Source organism: Notothenia rossii, assembly GCF_949606895.1.
Source record: "Notothenia rossii genome assembly, chromosome: 6".
Taxonomy (NCBI): domain Eukaryota; kingdom Metazoa; phylum Chordata; class Actinopteri; order Perciformes; family Nototheniidae; genus Notothenia; species Notothenia rossii.
In genome coordinates, this window is record NC_136909.1 from 67,599,702 (window position 1) to 67,616,854 (window position 17,153).

The 17,153-nt window shown below is 43.6% G+C and overlaps 1 long non-coding RNA gene across 3 annotated transcripts; it reads right to left on the reverse strand.

Annotated features, from left to right (window-relative positions):
* Nucleotides 1-12,965: 12,965 nt before the first annotated feature.
* LOC307045199 lies at nucleotides 12,966-16,083 on the reverse strand. 3 transcript variants are annotated; one of them, XR_013809806.1, is made up of 8 exons: nucleotides 15,465-16,083; nucleotides 15,272-15,355; nucleotides 14,501-14,677; nucleotides 14,226-14,395; nucleotides 13,877-14,115; nucleotides 13,579-13,789; nucleotides 13,255-13,450; nucleotides 12,966-13,178 (listed from the first exon to the last, which is right to left on the reverse strand). It is a non-coding gene; the product is annotated as an uncharacterized lncRNA (long non-coding RNA). The 3 variants fall into 3 exon arrangements; XR_013809807.1 differs by having other exon boundaries at nucleotides 15,272-16,083; XR_013809808.1 differs by having other exon boundaries at nucleotides 14,483-14,677; nucleotides 15,272-16,083.
* Between the last annotated feature and the right edge of the window lie 1,070 nt (nucleotides 16,084-17,153).

Here is a 17,153-nt window from a genome sequence, read left to right on the forward strand (position 1 = left end):
TACATATCCCGATCACTTAAACCCATCTCATCATTTGATACAAGAACTGCATATAGGGGGGTGAATCATCTTGATTATAACCGCCTCTTGTTTGGGAACGAGTATTTCTAACTCCTCCTCTTGTTGCTCAGCTGATCTTTTGGCTCTGAGGATAAGTGAAAGTCTGTGAAACACAGCTGGAGTCTTGTTAGTGATGTGGGCATTCTCTATGAGTGAACTAATGGTTCCATGTTTTACTTGATATTGTACTCCCCTTCCAACCAACAAGGTGCCAAGTGTAATGAGCACAATCAACAATGCTATTCTGACTCTTATCCCTAGGGGACCCCACAATTGGTTTGGCTTTGTTCTCGTCATCATCTCTATTTTATCCCTGGTTGTGTCCGTTACAGAATTTAAATAATGAGTCCAAAAATAACATACAAAAAATTGGACTCTTTTTCAGATGTAAAACAAAAAAATAGGTTTTCACATTTTTATTTATTGTTTTGTTCCAGCTCTGCCAAATCAGTCCTAACTCCCAATAATGTTCTGGAAGTCGCCAGTGAAGGGTGACAATGTGTGAGGTGGTGTCAATTTGCTCCTTTTTCTTTACCTTTAAACCGGAGCGCGTGTGAAGTTTGTTACAACCTTTCACGCTTCCGTCCACCGGGGATGAGCCCACTGTCTTTTGTGAACTTTCACCCTCACCCAATCACCTGGCCGAACAGGAGTCTCTTCTGGTGTCTCGTCTGGTATCTCTGTAGTTTTCCTAGCCTGCTGTGTAGACAAAACTTGCATAATATTACTCAAGAGTTCTGACATATTCATCCACTTCTATTTGTCTAATATCTAAAACTGGACCACTCCCTCCTTGGAGAAGGCCCAAGCTTCGGCATACCTCTTGTTGTTTTATGACCTATTGTTGACTACATGTTATTATTTATTAACTACAACGTCACTGAAATCAACATATCTGTATAATCATGACACTCCCTCCTTTGAGCATAAAATGCTCAATTAATATTGTAATGATTACCGTATTATGAACAGGACATGGAAATCCCACAACGTTGCATTAAATAAATATAAATTCTCCGTGTACCCACAAGGCGTACAAAAATATCATATGATGTATGGCTTTCTGATGGCATAAATGCATATTCACAAAACATTTCCCATTAGCACTTCTAATAGTTTACTTGTTTCAATAATGGCTTTTGTCATGGTATTATGCATCATCGTTGCTGCGAAAAACAATACCCCTGGTGTCGCTAATGCGTCTCGATAACTCTAGGATTAGAGGATTGGTTGACACTGCTGAACTAACCTATGATAAAATAATCTGTCTCCAAACTGGAGGGAAAATATGAACTATTCTCACAGAGAGTGACCTGCATGAAGGGCTGGTGCTCCTCACTCATAATGAGATATTGCCTTACGCACTACACTATAAATCAGTAAAGTTACTCAAGAATAAATAAATAAAGACTGATTCTTGAAACTGTTGTAAAAACCCTACAACTTCTTCATCCAAGCTCTTAATCAGTGTTATGTTATTTAATCTGCGGCTCATGCCTTAAAACAGACACTTCAGACCGATTATAAAATTGTGTTTATGAGAAAAATGTAATCTGACTCCATAAATCACATAATTGTTTGATTAAAAACTGCACTTCTGGCTAAGAATAAATGAAGTTCCCCTTTAAACACAGCCCCGGTCTTCTGACGGGGTCTATCTATGTACAGGCTGGAAAATGTTGGGCCAGTCTCTGTCGCTCCGTCACAGTTCTCCCACTAACAGTCACTCTCTAGTTCTGCTGGGTTCTTGTTGACTTCTTCACTGGTTTGAGACAAGCGACCCTATCGGACACCTCCCTTTGTAGCCAGACTTCACCACAGCAGAATCGAGTTTCTGTTTTCAGGTCTGGACAGCTTCACGTCAGGTGTATCGCCGCCCCTTGCATATTTTGGGTGGAAGCCCGTCTTCTTGACCTCACTAGTTGTGTGGACACAATAGTTTTCTGTGTGGGGGAACAACATCACTTGTAATCTGTATCCTTCTCATAATTACAAAAATAGTCTGCTAAATGTTCTACTCTGCTACTTCTAATTGGTGGATGCTCTGTGTAAATGCAAATTCAAAGCAAAAGGAGCAAATTGAATTTGCATTTCACGAAATGGCGATTGCCCTGTCTTTGTTTTTCCACATGTGGGGTGTAAACAAGATGGCACCCGATTATTTCGCACTCTGACCTGTAGACAAAGAGATTTGTCCATGCGGCTCTCAGGTGGGAGTTTAAACAATGGCGAGGTGATCTTTAAACGAACCGTAACAAAGTAAACCACTGGTGTGGTATTATAAACCCTGAAATCCAAGCCAAAACAACGCTTAGTTTAAAATAACAACATTTCTATCTAGTTTACTTTGAAAAAATGGGCTTTATCTTATTGATATCATCACTTAAAGTTAGGGACCCTTACGCACTAGCTATAAACCTGTTCACGTAATATTTGACTTTATAGTCGACTATGGGCTTTATCTTATTGATATTATCACCTAAAGTCCTTATCTTGCGTAATTTACTGTAGCTGAAAGATCATAGAACTGTTTCAAAATGCATTAACTTGTTGGGTCTTATTCCAGTAACACGTGATATAGATCGAATATCGTTTCCTATTTGCTGTAAATCACTTGTTAATATCGGGAAAATGGGTCAAATTCAGAGGTATCCAGAAAAGTCTGGATTCAAACTTGCCGCTGCTTGGTGCTGTGTCGTGACGTCACGTGTGGTTCCGCGAATCCTGGTGAGTTCAGCCCGTCCCAGCATCACACAGTGTAGCATTGCTGGTATAGCCGCATGTCAACTTTGTGTATCAGTGTTTATCTCCGAGTTTGTCTTGTTTTTTCCGGATCATGGTGAAGATAACATAACATATGAATAGCTCTACCAATCTGTGTTGCCGACTCGAGCTGGTGCTGGCGAGGGCGGAGTGACTTCCATGTTTTCAGCTGAGGCCGGTGGTGCACATTCGCGTTTTGCTGGCTCGAACCTATACGGTTCTAGGCCTCTTATTTCTGGTGTAAAAGGCGGCAGAGATCGTTCAGATTCATCGTCACTGCTCGCATCGTCCACACCAAATAATTGTTCTGTCAAATTGGGCCAAATACCCGCGCTATTAGCTTTTTCTGATGCGTAAACATCAACAATATTTGACGCCATTTTTCGTTGTGAACTCTCGCTGGCTGCGCGCATTGGCTGTCGATCCGGACGGCAGCAGGGAGCCAGACAGCGGCAGCCGGGAACCACACGTGACGTCACAAAATGGCCTGCTTCCAGAAGCAAAGTTTTTTTATTGGACCTAATATTTTTCCTTTTTTTACATATTATTCAGTATGAAATAAAGAAACATACATTGACTATCTGTTGCATACACCCCCCAGAAATCAACTGCCAAAAAAAGTTTTTAATGTAAGATAAGGACTTTAAAGTTAGGAACCTTTACGCACTAGCTATAAACCTGTTCACGTAATATTTGACTTTATAGTCGACTATGGTTAACTGTTGCTATTTGGACACGCCAAACCGGGACCAATATGGAGACCTATCAGCCACTGATAATAGACCGTCGTCTTATTACTGCACTGCTGTTGTAATTCCGATTACCGTAACCCACCCGCAATATCTTTTTTTAAACAGAACAGTTTTAACCACTGATAAAGGCTTAGACCTTAACCAAGCCTTTCTTGAAAAAGACTTTCTTTAAAGCACTGACTTCGGTCTTAACCCTGAGTTGATTCACTATGCCCCGCTGGTTTTCACTTACTCGGCCCTTAACCGATTCGCTATGTCTCCAGATCTTAACAAAAATCGTCAAATGGGCTATATACCCTTACGTCATAGGCTAACTAACTATTAACGTAACAAGAGACACCTATGTGAAAGCAGCAAGGCACCTATCCGAAGTACAATGTCCACACACTATATATTTAAAATTCAACACCCACACGTGGTTAATAGCATGCAGGGTTAATGGAACAAAAGAAAGTGTGAACTCACCCTGCTTGTGACAAAACAACGCCTCGTGGTTTTAGAGTGATTATTTTATCAATTTGGGTTGTTTTAACATGAAAATGCACAGCTATTTTCAGGATCAGCCGGCTGCCGTCAAACACACAAATCTAACTTTGCCTAGTTTAACTAGTGAAGAATCTTTGTCATAACAGGCATCTTCTTACCGATTGATTTGAGTTCTTGTGTGTCGAATGGCTGCAAGCGTCTCCAGGAAACAGCCGGTTGGTTTTCTCTCCTCGGTCAGCGGGATCACGTCAGGGAATTCACCAGATTGTTAACTGTGTTCGTTATTCTCCCGTCCAGGAGAGAAGCTTTAAAAGGAGACTAAATGGAGTCTCTGTGAAAGTTCAATTGGGTACTTTAATTAAAAAAGGCGCGGGTTGGTCACAAGCATGATATTGTTCAGTCAGACAAACAGCTGTGATCCGCTCCTCGATAGGGAAGAGAAGAGCCTGGATCTCTCCTCCGGTGCTGTTATATATCCTCTGCTGGCTCCTCCCCGACAGCCGGCTCGCCTCGTCTCCAATGTCCGTTATTGCATTTAAACAGAGGATTGGTTCTTTTCACATTCAATATATGCTTAACACGCCTTTTCTCCTCATATTCTCTTTCATCACTTTTCATTTAACACATTCTAAACGCTGTAATCAATACTCTAAAAAATACTTCTCGGCTCGTTTGATTTCCGGTCATTCCGGATGTTGTCACATGCTACTCTCGCCTGTAAACAATAATGTATTCAAATAAACTGTACCTTCATTTAATATTCAGCATGGTAGTATCTCGACATCTATAGTTGTAGTGTTAAATCAGTAGGCTTCGGTTTGCACCACTCCATATCATTTCGCTACTAAATTCACCTCTTTAGGAAATCGTATATTAGCCACATGCTAAATGCTAACCGTAGATGAAGGATTTTCAGAATAAAAGCTTAACTGCTTGTGCACAAGAATTTCTGGTTTTTCAGTATAAAAGAGCATTAAAACTGACGGCATGTTTAAACTACATTTCCCCATTAAAACATTGATTTTAATTTCTAACACCGGCTGTAGTTATCCCAATCTTTAAAGGTGGATACACAATGTCTACCAATAACTACAGGCCAATTAGTATCCTTCCTACAGTATCAAAAGTTGTTGAAAAACAAGCTTTTTCTCTGCATCCAATGCAATTTGGCTTTAGGGCCAAATACTCTACAGAAACAGCCAACAGTTTTTTCATAGAACAAATAAAATCCAAAATGGATAAAGGTGGTGTTGTAGGAGCAGTGTTTCTCGACTTACAGTAAAGAAGGCCTTTGACACTGTTAATCACAAGAAACTCATATTTAAGCTATCCAGCATTAACTTCTCCACACAAACACTTAAATGGATAGAATCATATTTGTTCAACCGTTCTCAGTATGTCAGATTACAGAATAATCAATCATCTAACCTCAAGCTGTCCACAGGTGTCCCACAAGGGTCAATTCTGGGTCCATTGTTATTTCCATTGTATATAAACGACTTATCATCGATATGTCCTGAAACAAACATCCAAATGTATGCTGATGATACTGTCATTTATGTTCACGGAGGCAGTCTGACACAAGTGGCTAATGAACTGACGAACACGATGGTTCATGTAACAGCTTCAGTGTTTCCCACAGATCTGAAATATACTTGGGGGGGAAGGTGCCAGGGGGGGGGGCTGCGAGCAGTGTGAGCGGACCGCGGGGCGGGCTTTGTGACGTGCAACACATGTGACAAACAACAAGTTTTAACAACAGGTTTATTCATTAACTTTACATTACTGTATGGCAATATTCATTTTGTACAAAGATGGCACTGTTTGTCAGAGCACTTAATCCGTCTAGGTTTGTTGAAGAACAGCTCCAACGCCTGTGTGTATGAGAACGCCTCATCCCATCCCGCTGGTCCACTGACTGCTATCCGCATGCAGCCAGGTGCTCCCCTTTCAGTCGGTTTCTCATGTCAGTTTTCATCTGTAAAACAGACAGTTTGTTTTAAATGAACTATACAGAATGACATGCAAGACACGTACCCTGTTCATCGTAGAAAAATCCCTCTCGCAGTTTACACTGGAGACAGGGATGACCAACCCCGCTGAAGAGAGAAGGCTGAGGTTTGGGTATATTTCTGCCCATTCGTCCTTCTCACTGGCCAAGAGCTGCATGATCTCAGCTTGTGTCTTGTCCTTCAGAGATTAGCCAAGGCAGGTTAAATGAGTATACAGTATAATTGAAACATTTACAGATGTCAAAACAAGCAATTCTAACCGTCAAGTTCATATTAATTTAGGTATTTACCAACCTTAAATTAGTTGGGTCTAGAACCTCAATTCCGTGACCATTCTTCTGATAAGATGTTTTGACACTTGATTTGACATCATTGGACCTTTTATAAAAAATATAGACCCAAGGTCCCTCCCAAAAATCCCGGCAATTTTTGCTAGAGGGCCAAATCCAAGATGGCTGCTCGCGCCATCTTAAAAAATTAACTTTTGAACCAGAGCGCCTAGAGTCATGTGTAAATGCACTTTTTGGGGTAAGTCGACCACAAGGATTCCATTTCTGACATCAGTTTGGCGCTATGACATCGTTCGGACCCACAAATCCAAGATGGCCGCCACCCGGTCGAGAAATTACACACGTTTTGAGTACTGATCGACTTATAAGCAAATAATCTGCATATTAATATTTTACCATGAAATAAGAATGTATGACAAGATATACAACTACTTAACCTTCAAATAAAATACTTTTATTAGCTGTAACTTGACTAGTTAGCAAATGAGAACACTTCAAACAACATGTAATAACGCAAAAATGCTGCCTCGAGAAATGGCAAGTTTTGAACAATAACACAAATGAAACACAATTCTGCTTTTTTATTTATTTATCAATATGACACTGAGAGTCCGTATCAGTCTGAATCAGAGCACCCTGCCTCGCTACATTCTGAATCCTCCGATTCCGATGAATCGCCTCTCTGGACAGCAGCAACTCGATTTTCGTCATCATCATCGCTCTCATCTTCCTCATCTTCCTGTCCCTCTTCAGTTGGCCTTGGTGCAGGTAGATGCATCGGGAGTGCGGGTCGCGTGTGACGTACAGGGCGACAGCAACCACCAACCAGCTCCCAACCATGTCCGATTGGTGAGGGATGGTGCTTTAGCGATGGATGGCGCACCAGATACGCCAGGTAGTTGGCACGGAGGCAATGTTGACGCAAGCTGTCGGCATCCGGAGGGAGACGGATGAAGGATTTCTTTTTGATGGTCCTCCATTTAGCAGCACGGGCCTCAGCCATGGTTTTGCTCTTGTTGTCACCGTAGATGATGCTACGTGTGAAGGCAAAGAGCTGCTCCAGCACCTCCTCTGTCAGGGCAAGGTTATCTCCACATCGCGAGAGCTGTTGTCGGGCAACAGGGCTCTTCGCCACCTGGTCATACACAGACTTCTTACCTTTGCCGTAAAAGCCTGAGTTTGCATCACAGCCTGTCATACAATGCAGCTGCACAATACAGTCGGCCATCATGTCAGTTGTCATGTCACAGCAGCGTACCGTTTCCTGCTTCCTCTTGATACAGAGCATACCTGGCAGCTGCTGTGAGATAAGTGCTGCCGCAACATATACATCAGTATCAGTGGCATCGATGACAACTGGACCACTGTAGCCTGACTCGCGCAAAACTACATAGGTGGAGAACAGGACAGTGTCAGCCTCAGACTGGTCAAAGCTGTAGTTCTGCATCGGTTGTTGGGTTGATAAGTTGGTACAGTGGGAGCCGACAGAGTAGACAATCTCCACATCAACACTCTGTGCAAGATCGGTCAGGTAGCTGCATATCATTTTCTGCAGCCGCCCCTTGTTGCTGGAGCTACACAGCAGCGTCTTGAACATTCTGGCAGTGGGGAATGCGTCACCCAATTTCATGTAGGTGTTGGGCACATGTGTGTTTCCCTGTACCCTCAGGTCTCGCTAGTCATCCTTCGTCGAGTATGCTGTGTCGTACGGGTCGTTCACACATATGATACAGTGAGCATTATGATGGCGTGCAAGGATAATAGATGATAGCTTGTGGACATAGTCCGACCACTTGTATGGGTTGCCATCTTGCGTCCGCCGATCCTCTGCTGATGGAGTTGCCATCCTCCAGATCATGCCCATGTCCACAAGAGCGATGTATGATTCCTGCAGATCTACAGATTCCAGAGAGAGCTTCTGCACGAGCATGCTCTTCTGTGTCTTTCTGAAGGTGCCGTTGGAGTTAAATAATGGCACACACTCCTCGACAATACGATGTTCGAGCAACTCGGGGAGGTTCACAAGTTGACTGCCCTCAACCAGGTTTATCATTGCCTTGAGGGCGCTTCGCTCCATTTCTGCAGCTTTCGCCTTGAGTTCATCTGATGGCTTCTCCTTGCTTAACGCCTTCGCAAACGTCAATCGTTTGCACAGAGGGACGGGTGCATGAAGAGAGGTATTCTTATTGAATACCCGTTCTTCCAAAAAGTGGGTCAATTTCTTCTCCCCTGCGGCATGGGCTGAGTTGAAGTCTGCAACGAACTCATCAGAGGCGGGCATGAACGACTGCAAGGTACGGAGGGTGGTTGAGGCCGTATCGAACGGGAAGGTGTCAAACTCATGCATGCATTCAACCAGGTCTTGCACACACTGCTCATCTTCTCGCATCCGTTTGGGGCCGCATTCCGTGTGCTTCCTCTTTGTCTTTTTTCGGTTTGCAAGGGCATTGTGAGCTGCCCGGATCTGGGCCACATTGTTCACATTTCTGGAGTGCACCAGCAGCTGCTTCTCATTCTGTAGGATAGAGAGCCAACCAGACTTCATTTTGCTACCCTTGTTCATGGTGCATTCGATCCACATGTCCCAGGCCATGTTGGAATAGGGGTTGCCTGTGATGGACTGGGTGAAGTCAGTACGAAGGAACGCAACCTGATCTGCAGGGAGAGCTGTCAACATCGCCCAAAAGTCTGGCAGCCACTTCCCATATCTATTGTTGTCGTAAGCTACCATCCATGGCAGCATCGCACGCAGAGAGCTCACATACTCATCCCAGTTGCATATATGGACCGCATGTACATTCTGCATGAGCGCGTCTGTCATGGACAGGAAATCCCTCCAGTAGTTTGCCATGTCACTGGCCTCAACGTGGGTGAACATGTTGGTGACAAGGCTCTTGAGGTCAGCATCATTCTCTAGTGCCACATGAGCATCAGCGCGGGATTCCTCGGATTGACTCGTATCTCTCAGAATGTCAAGGTTCTCCCTCGTCTCATCAGCCAGGTCGGGCCCGAGGTTCTCCTTCATCAGCTGACACATAAGGGCCTCGTACATGAGTCGCAAGCAGCGTAGCCCCCTCTTATAATGTTTGCCTTTCAGTGCACGATCGACGGAGCCATCGGCAATAACTCCAGCCGCGACAAGTACTTCACCTAGTTCACTACCTTTGTACCGCTTGTAGATGGCACTCATCATCACACACTGTGTATGGAAGGGACCAAGAAAAGGTACAATGGCACTGAATTTGCTTGGGTTTTCGGCCTTGAGCAGGGTGATGAGGACATACACGGGATGATCTCCAACTAAGAAGGCAAAGGGCATGTGCTTAGTTGCGATGATGGTAACCAGCTTGTCCATGACGTCCTTCACAACTGACTTGTCGGGCGGTTGATTGTAAGATGTATGAAAATAAGCCTTGCTTTTGTCCTGCCACATATTCAATCCAGCGTGAAACCCGTTGTACGAAGGGATATTCTGTTCGGCTGCAACAGGGCGGTCACCATTCACATCAGCACGTGCAAGGGCATGAATAATGCTTCGCTGGCGCTGAGGCTCAGTACTCGATGAGACAGTAGTAGGCTTAGGACGGATCGGAGGCTCGCCACGCTTGACGGTCCTATATGGCATAACCGTTTGCATCTCAGAGGCCTTCTCAGTCAGCACGTCCGAGACAGTCTTGGCATGTTTGATCCGCGGTTGCTCATCCTGGGTGTTTGCCTCATGCTTATGTACAAGACGTTCTTCGCGTTGCAGAAACATCCAATTACAGCGGTGTGAAGTACCTCCTCCTGTCAATGTATCGTTCCGAAAATCGTCATTGTCGATGATAATGATGCTTGGTTCCCCTTCAGCGATCTCTGCCGGACAGACCGAGCACCGCTCAAGGTCATGCATTGTCCAAACATCACGTAGCAGAAGCACGTTCGGGTAACTGATCCCCATGCCCAGCTTGTAGTACGAATCAACAAGCTCCTTGCTACGAGTCAATCCGTGAAGGGTGACGGTGGCATTGATGGCGGTAGTGGTGGGTCGCTTTATAATGTACTGTGTGATGAGAGAGGTGAGAGAAAGTGTGCTTGGAGACAGATCTACCCCATGCTTCCCCTGCAAAGCCGATAGCAACTGCAAAACGAGAGGCGGGAGTTCCTCCTCCTCCTCTAGCTCCTCGACTCGTGGAGGCCATGGGACGAGTTTGATGGACTTGACATCATCTCTGAGCCGCGCAGCCACATTTTGCACCAGTTGCTCACTGCTGACACCAATAGAGGAGATCGCTGCTTCGACATATGAACCGCTCCCAGACGTGTCATAGACTAGGTCGCTCTGGTTTCTCTGAGGGCGAGAGTGGAAGCCGATCTTGTCCTTAAACTCCCGGGTCAGGATATCTTTGATGTAGGATGACTTGACTCCAGATGTTGGGAATCCATACCGAGAAACGATAGAGCTGTAATCTCTGAGGAGGCTCTGCAGTGACCTTAGTTCATGTTCATCAAAGATAACTGTTCTGATGTTATCAAAGAAAATTGTCTGAGCTTCACGGAGAGTGACATTGTGCATGTGGGGAAGTTTGTCATCTTCACTCATTCTCTGGTAGTTACGAACATATTTAAACCAGCATTTGTGATGATATCTGATCTCAAGTGCATACGGCTGATCAGCTGCATAATCGATCAGACAGTTGATTCTGTCGCGCATTAGTTCATCTTCCAGAGCCACCGTATGGCTCTTGAACGCTGCCCATGCATGATCGTACGAAATCAGGACCAACTTTGATTCTGGATGTTTTGCCGACTCCGTCTTACAACACCACACACATTTATTTTTATCGTGTATCAGCCCTAGACTAGATCGCAGCCGCTTGAAAGATGGAGTTGCAGCTGTGGAACTAATGTCAGACGTAGACGAAGACTGAGCTTTGCATTCATCGACAACTCGTTTTTTCTGTCTGTTGTTGGCCTGTTCCAGTTTTGTGGCATTGCATAAGGTCAACCTACATGTATCATGGACACAGTGTCCGACGGGACCTGTATCCCAGTCGATGGATGTATGGACGTCTCCGAACTTGTCAAGACCGCTCCATAACTCTGTATTGTTCTTTAGAGTGTCCCATTTTTCAATTGAGGTAATGGCATCGGTGGCTTTGCTGCAAACCCTTCCACACTGCAGGATACACGGAATGTTGGACATTGTCACAAGCTATGATCCATATCGTGCGGCATACTCATGAATCCCTATAAGAAACACAAGTAGGCCTACGTATTAGATATTGATATGGGGGCAGATAAGAAATTAAGAATAATTTCCATTTGTTAAATGTAGCTATTATTTAGTTAGTAAGCATTTGGACAGCCTGACAGGTCTGATTCAACTAATCAAGAGCTATGACTATCTTATTAGAACAGTTGAATCAGGTGTGTTAGTTCTGGGTTGGAACGAAAACATTCAACAGGACTGGAGTTGAGAACCACTGAGCTAGTTAGCTAACGTTAGCGCACATTATGACAGGGTTGAATTTGGCAAATTTTTGACTCGGATAGTCAATCTGCTTTCTGAGGTAAACTTAACGTGTAGCTCGCTACACCAAAACTAACATTGTTATTATTACTAATATTTCTATTTCATGACACAACAAAAATAGCCTTATGACAGTTTCTACTGAATGGTAATAACAAACGCTGGCTAGCTAACGTTGGCTTGGCTAACTAGCAAGATTACATGATCCATTCGCTAATGTTGACAATACAATCAAAATGGCATAGCCTACCTTTCAACTTGGCACGTTTCTCTTCTTCTTCTTTTCTTCTGTTTTTATACTGCGCCCCGATGGCTTTTGCCTCTTCACAGTTCTCTAACGTTAGTCTTTCTTTCCTCAACGCTCAATTTTAAAAACACTTGACAGATACCCATCAATGCACAGCGCTCTAGCATGTTCTGACTGTGAACACTTAAAGCTGAGGCTCTTAGACCGACCGACCATTTTAGATTTTTGGCTCATTTTCCCTTATGTTAGATTATTATTATTTTTTTTAAAATAATGGTTGCAGATATAGAGCCAAAACTGCGCCAAGCAAACTTTTTTTATTTTTTTTTTTAATTTGTGGCGCCCCCCTCTGGGTGGCGCTCTAGGCAAACGTCTATATCGCCTGTAGGAAGCTCCGCCCCCATATATAGTACATATATATACTTCAGTTTATAACAGTGAGTGCTTGTTCTACTGCCGTGACCGGTACCTCGTGATCCTGCATGTTCCCGTTCAAAACGTGTATATTTTCTCGACCATGGTGGCCATCTTGGATTTGTGGGTCCGAACGATGTCATCGCACCAAACTGATGTCAGAAATTGAATCCTTGTGGCCGACTTACCCCAAAAAGTGCATTTACACATGACTCTAGGCGCTCTGGTTCAAAAGTTAATTTTTTAAGATGGCGCGAGCAGCCATCTTGGATTTGGCCCTCTAGCAAAAATTGCCGGGATTTTTGGGAGGGACCTTGGGTCTATATTTTTTATAAAAGGTCCAATGATGTCAAATCAAGTGTCAAAACATCTTAGCAGAAGAATGGTCACGGAATTGAGGTTCTAGACCCAACTAAATTTTCCTTCAAGAACATGCTGCTTGTAGGAGGTCCACTCTTGGATAACTGTGGCATCCTGCCCTGGGATGAATTTGTTGGCAAGGGTCTGCAACATTGAAATGTTGGTTACATCATTGGAGGTAACTGCCTTTGGACCCAGGACACTGAAGGCCCCCAGCACTTCAATATGCTGGAACCTGCTCTCAATGTTGCTCTCCAGGCTGCAGATGTAAGGTTTGAGGACCTGGAATGATATTATAAATTTTTCAGTTCAAGGAAAATAAATATTGGAATGTAAAAGTAAGAAGGGATGTATTTACATCTCTGACAAATCTGGCCCACATATCTTCCCGGGGGCGCTCCCCTCCTGATCCTCTCCTCCTCTCCGGCAATGCTAAACGCCCCAAGTCCACCTGGGTTGTCCAAGTCTTGGTGTAGGCGAGCAAGGAACGTTCCGGGGAGTGGGGTCTCGCCTGCCTCCAGAATTCTCCTCAGAGTAACAAGTGTGACTGGCACCTAAATGTGGAAAAAGACAACAATATAATAGGATGGATAATGCAAATAACTGGGAGCATCAAATGCATTTCTTTGTAATCTACCTACTCCTTTATGTAGAGAAAGTTCACATCAGCTCTCTGAAACACCTTAGACAGCATTGCAATGTGGGGCAGCACATCTGCCTGAAGGTAGAGGGCAGCCACAAAGCGGTATGTGGCACAGATATTATAGACCTTTGGCCACTGGGCACTTCCTTGTGGTTGCTTCTTCCGCCAGAGCAGCCAGCACAGCTGTAAGGTTCCTCTGGAGGTTTTGAACGGCTAGGTGCTGCGATAGCCACCTTGTATCTTTCACCTCCTAACAACAAGTAGAAACACTGGTAAGTAAAATATATGTAAATAATATGACACCACAATAGTATTATGAAAATAGGTGAAAACACACCTTGACTTTCAAGTCGTTCAGACCAAGAGTGGTAGCGGCAGCACTCAGTGTGGCTGACCTATTTGCACTATTTCGGAAGAATAGGTGCAGTTCCTGCAGGTGGTTCCTGAAGTTTGCCATATACCTGACAGCATTTGAGGCATCTTTGCATGCCAGTGCTAGTCTGTGAGCAGCACACGCTACAGAAACCAGCTTTGGAAAACTGTCTGTGAGCTGCTTTGCCACTCCATTCAGACGGCCTAAGTTTAAGAATTAAATGCAGTGTTGAGGGCGTCATTTTGTTTCCTTTAATAACAGCTGACAATACACATTTCACACAATCCATTAGATTTAACCATAAACTCCATACCCGTCATCACTGCTGCACCGTCTGTCCCGAGTCCATAGAGCCTGTCTACCGGGAGATCCTTCTTCTGTAGTACACTCTTGATGGCAGCAACAACGCTGTCAGCTTTCCCATCTTCCAGAGTTACCAGGTCAAGGAAGTGGTTGAAAACATAACCCTCTTTATCCAGGTGTCTAAAATAAAGATGTATAGGTTTTCACACATATTAATAAATATTAAGTTTAACTAGGCCTACATCTTTATTTAAATGCACATCATACCTTTAAAAAATACCCCACCTAACATGTAAATCCAGCTGGCGGTTTACAGATACATCTGTGGTTTCATCAACCTCTAGACCTGATTGCTTGAGATGACCTTATCTCTTCCAAAATAGGCGACTCTACTATCTCTGCAAGGATCTCCAGCATTTCATCCACTATTCTGTGTGATTGATAATTGTTTCTTTGATCCACCTGAGAAAAAGACATCATTTAACATTTAGCTGGTCAAAGTTCTTAGTTTCACAAGCATCATTTTGTACTAGGTTTACTTTCAGATTTTCAAAGTAATCACAACCCAAAAGCTGAGCTAAACTTAAGAGCTTAGGGTAGTTGGTGTGGTGAGCCATCTCATTCTTTACTAGCCAGTAAAGACATTTGAATCCACCTATGACGGCCTCATGCTCCATAATAACTGTGGGCTCAAAAGCCTGCATCACTGAGTAGCCTAGACCAAGGGCAAAGACATAATTCATTATATGAGCCAAACATGGTTGATAGGTTGCAGAAATTAGCTTTACATAAAAAAATGATATACCTGATGCAAGTGAGACCTGATGCTTTACACTATATTGATGAGGCTCTGAGGAGATGTGGCGCTCGATATAATCCTTGCGGAAAACAAGAATCCCAACTTCTATGAAAGCCCATTTTAAGGGGCCTTTCTTTATTGGAGGCTTGTGTTGCCTGCAGATTCGGCAAAACATTCCTTTTTAAAAAGAAAAACGTGTTAATTCTTACAAAAAATAAGTTTTATTACAAATATGAACTTGCAAATGCCATTCATACCATGCTGGGTGAGGTAGAGCTAATTCTTGAACTGTGGCATTTTGAGCCAATCAGGGTTCCATCCTGAGTGGCGATGCTTGGAATCTGAAAATAATGCATTGGTATTACTGCATTTAAATGGTAGAGTTCTCCTTGCTATTATACTATGTCTGTGTCTGTGTCTGTGATGCTTGGAACTGTGCTGCTTGTTCACCTGCACCTGCTTGTACCACACTGGGACCTGCTGCTGCTTGTATCACACTGGGACCTGCACCTGCTTCTACACTGGGACCTGCTGCTGCTTCTACCACACTGGGACCTGCTGCCTCTCCCTCAGTACTCTGACTAGTTGTGCCAGCATCTTCACTGACCACCGGCTAGAATTGAAAACAAGCTTGAATCTAGTTTGGTCTCTGCATTGCAACTCACTGTTGACTGCAATTGTATAATTTCAGGTCAAATGAACCGACATATATCATTATTGAGACTTATGCATTTATTATTGCCATTGCAAGCAAAATGCTAACATTGGCTAAGTTACCTGTGGTCTCTCCTCCTCTCCTCGTCTCTCCTCCTCATCCTCACCCCGTATTCTCTTAAAATATTTTTGAATACTCATATCTGAGGAGTAATGCAGGGGAAATTAACAGTCTAACCTTAGCTAAAGTTAATCTGTGTCCTTCTAACTGGCATAGCCCGAAGAGAAAACAAATTATAATCTTTTTTATATTTAATTTAGCACACGTAACTTGCACGCAGCAAAGTTGGCCTGGTTACGTTAAATACACTCTTAGTTGCCACTAACTTCAAATAATTCGAATCTCCTACCAAAGTCAGAAGACAGCAACACAATAAGGAGAAAATAGTTACTTTACCTTAGTGTCCGCGTCTTCTAAATTAACGTCGTCTTCTCCGTTTTTCGTTTCCCTCCACGCGATGGCAGCACGAACAGGAGGTGTCGAGCGAGGGATCATACACTAGTTAATCGATCGCAGAGCGAACAGGGGGGGATTATTGTCCCCTAGTTAATCAACCGCAGAGCGAACAGGCACAGGAGACGTAGAGCGAGGGCTCATTGTCCATTAGTTAATCACTCGCAGATGGCGTCGCTCGCGGACGGATACATTTTTTTTTAAAAAGGTCCGAAATATACTTGGGCGGGCCTTAATATACCTGGGCGGCCCGCCCAAGTATTAACATTGTGTGGGAAACACTGAGCTTGGTTGGAGCAATGCTGTCTGCAACTATGTCAGTAAAACTGTATATGTTCTTCACCAAAACCAAGTCCTCCTACGTTGAGCCAGATGTGTTTGATTCCGGGAGAGGCTACAGGTGGTCTCACAGTACAAATACCTGGGGGCCTTAACTCTTAAGCCTTACGGACCCGGTTCCGGGGCCGAAATCGCGTCATTTTGCAGGAAACAACGTCTAAGGAACCTTAATATTTAATAAACTATGAATATTTTATATCCATATAACAGGAAAAAATGAATTTAACTGATCTTTTTCATTTTTTTTCTCCAAAAAAAACACACAATGCTAACAGTGAGCCTTTGAATTAGCCCCGAGTGAAAAATGCTAACCGAATTACTGCACCGAAAATCACTCCTAGCTCCCTTATTACTTATCCTAGCTGCACATCCAACACATTGTTTATGATCGTAAAGACACAGAATCTAACGGTGCACACCTCAACACTGAAAGATACAAACTCGCGACGTTATCAACAAAAACGTACATCAAAACATGTGGCGCTAGGTAGCCTACAACCATACTTGCCAACCTTGAGACCTCAGAAATCGGGAGCATTTCCACATTTTGGTTTAATTGATTGTGTGGTTTCAATGTTAAAGATAAGCTAAGCTAACTAGCTGCTAAGCTAACGGACATAGCTAATTATTAG